Source organism: Pinus tabuliformis, chromosome 9 (assembly GCF_031772625.1).
Source record: "Pinus tabuliformis cultivar Carrire ecotype Pingquan chromosome 9, CPIR1, whole genome shotgun sequence".
Taxonomy (NCBI): Eukaryota; Viridiplantae; Streptophyta; class Pinopsida; order Pinales; family Pinaceae; genus Pinus; species Pinus tabuliformis.
The window spans coordinates 923134036-923136758 of NC_142307.1; the positions used below are offsets into that span (position 1 = coordinate 923134036).

The following is a 2723-nucleotide window of genomic DNA, read 5'->3' on the forward strand; positions in this document are numbered from 1 at the left end:
TTTACGTCTACTTTTGTATTTGTTTTTGCACCAAGTTTTGCACCCAATTTTAAGCTATTTTATGCCCCTTTTTGCACCATTTTTTTGTGTCTACTTGTGTCCAATGTTGCACCATTATTTACACCGACTTTTTCATCCAATTTTGCATTTTTTTGGTGTCTAGTTTTACATCGTTTTCACCATCCAAATTTGCATCTTTTTTTGCCTCATTTTGTGTCCACATTTGCATATAATTTTGTGTCTGAGTTCGAGCCTAAATTTGCATGTGATTAGGAATAATTTTTTACATCCAATATGGCATCCTTGGTTTCACCTTTTTTCAGCCCCATTTTGCATCTTGTTTTATGTCTTTTCTTACATCTTTTTTTTTTCCTTTTTTGCACCCAAGTTTGCATCCCAAATTTACACCATTATTTGCATCTTCATTTGGCATATTAATTTGTAACGTTTTTTGCTTCTTTTTAACGCTCAACTTTGCATCTTATTTTACATCTAGTTGTTGTCTTTTTTTGCATCTAATTTGGTGCCCATTTATGTGTCCTTGTTTTTGCCCAATTTGATATCCTTTTGTATGCCATGTTTTGTTCCCTTCTTTGTGTCAACTATTGCACAATTTTTCACTTCTAATTTAAAACACTTTGTATGTCAATTGTTTGCATTTTGTATTAATTCCTAGTTTAACGTCCAATTTTACTTTCAATTTTGCATCCATGGTTACATCCGCATTTGACTTCTTATATAAAGTATATTTTTCTTTACATATATGACCCCCTTTATAGATTCATAGTGAAATATATGATAGTTTCTAGATATCATTAAAGCAGATATCACAATTCAAAATCATTTGTAAAGAAATTTAAGAGAAATTGACAACATCCATCCAAAAAAATAACAATGTGTCATTAACAATTTTCAAAACATGTATAAAATAGCAACATAATATTAATAAAATCAGTATTATTTTTAATCAAAACAAGTAAAATTCAAATATGATTAACAAATCAAAATATTTCATGAATATCGTTATTCTACGATAAATTAACAACATACATAAATCAAACTCATCGTATGATTACAAAATCAAAATGTCTCATTGATATAGGGTAAATTCACAACACCCATCTAAACATAACAATGTCATTCTACACAATAATTTCTTCATAAAAAACAATGCATGTGCATGCCTAGCTACCACCACCAAGATCATCCTCATGATCATCTTGACCATCCTCATTACTCTGATCCACATCACCACCAACACCGCAACTATCATCATCATCTCCTCCTTCACCACCATCATCCTCATCCTCATCCTCATCATCTCCTGATATATGTTGAACATAATTTGGATCATCGTCTTGGCAATCATTACCTATAGCATTCTGACAAAAGAAATCAATATTACATGTTAGTATTAATTACATAACACAACGCATGTTTTTGTTATACAATGTTAACCATAAAATGAGGTAAGATATAATATCTAATAGTACTAAAAAATAAAATGAAAATATGGTTTAAAAGTATATTGGAAATCCAACTAAGATTACATACCATAGAGTCCATCCAAACAACAAATTCAACCCATCTCTTTTGCTGCAGCACCTCCTTTTCCAAATGATTTGGAGGTCTTCCATATTTGAGTTCCTATCAATCAATAAATAGGGAGAAATTAGATAACAATGACTTTCTTCTAGTACAAAATTTATTAAAAAAATATCACATGTTTAATATCTTACAAAGGTTGTTATCAGTGCTTTTAAACCTTTCTGACCACTACGATGAGTGACTTTTGTCTTGGTTAACCTCGCCTTGGATGCCTTGTCCTTAAACATAAACCAATTCAATTTATTTTCACACAAATACATGTCTAAGATAGTTATAAGTATTAATACATTCTAAATAATGTTTAATGAAAAATTCAATACCTGAATGCTCTCATTGCTGGCTTTTCTTTGTGCATCCAACTTCTCATATGATTTTACAAGTTCTTTCCATACTTTAAAAGGTATGTCAATAGGTCTTTGTTTCAGTCTTTGATCTTGAGGTATTTTTTTAATTTTTCTTGTTTGGTTAAAAAAAACCGAACAACTAATTCACATCAATGGCATGGGGACTCTATGGATATGTGTAAAAAAAATGGCTATAAAGAAAACATCCAAAAAACATATGAGCTCTCCCTTTGATGGTCACTTGGGGCATATGGCTGGAAAGGAACAACTCCATTTTCGAAAATCAAGGATAATCATTTCTCAAAGTCCTTCCTAATATTTGCTCCAAATGTCTTAAAATGAAAAACAAAATTCAAACGTCATCCTTAAACATCTCCCTTAAATATAAGGTTGGACCATAAATTCTTCACTTTTAATGTTATCGCCTCTGGAATGATTTTTCTATATGCAATTATATAATGAAATATGTGTGCACTAATGAAAAAACATTGAGTTTCATTTTTCATAATCACAAACAATGAAAAAAGAATCACATGTAACTAGCATCATTTTGGAAATTTTATATTTATTAAAAATCTTTAACATGTTTTCCTCCCATATCTCATAAAAAGGTGTGAAATTTTTTATATACTCTCCAATAAGCACTACAACAAAACCAGCGATTTGGAGGTTTTACACTAAGTTTTTCAACATCGAGCTTACTAGGGCTTGCACCACCGGGGTTATTAGTAAGAATCTCATGAGGTTTGCATAGCCATGATTATTAGAATC

General features: G+C 30.7%; 1 long non-coding RNA gene across 1 annotated transcript; it reads right to left on the minus strand.

The window, feature by feature from the left end:
* Window positions 1-1020: 1020 nt before the first annotated feature.
* LOC149151763 (uncharacterized) lies at window positions 1021-1744 on the minus strand. Its single transcript, XR_016263028.1, has 2 exons — window positions 1555-1744; window positions 1021-1382 (listed from the first exon to the last, which is right to left on the minus strand). It is a non-coding gene; the product is annotated as an uncharacterized LOC149151763 (long non-coding RNA).
* Window positions 1745-2723: the final 979 nt, after the last annotated feature.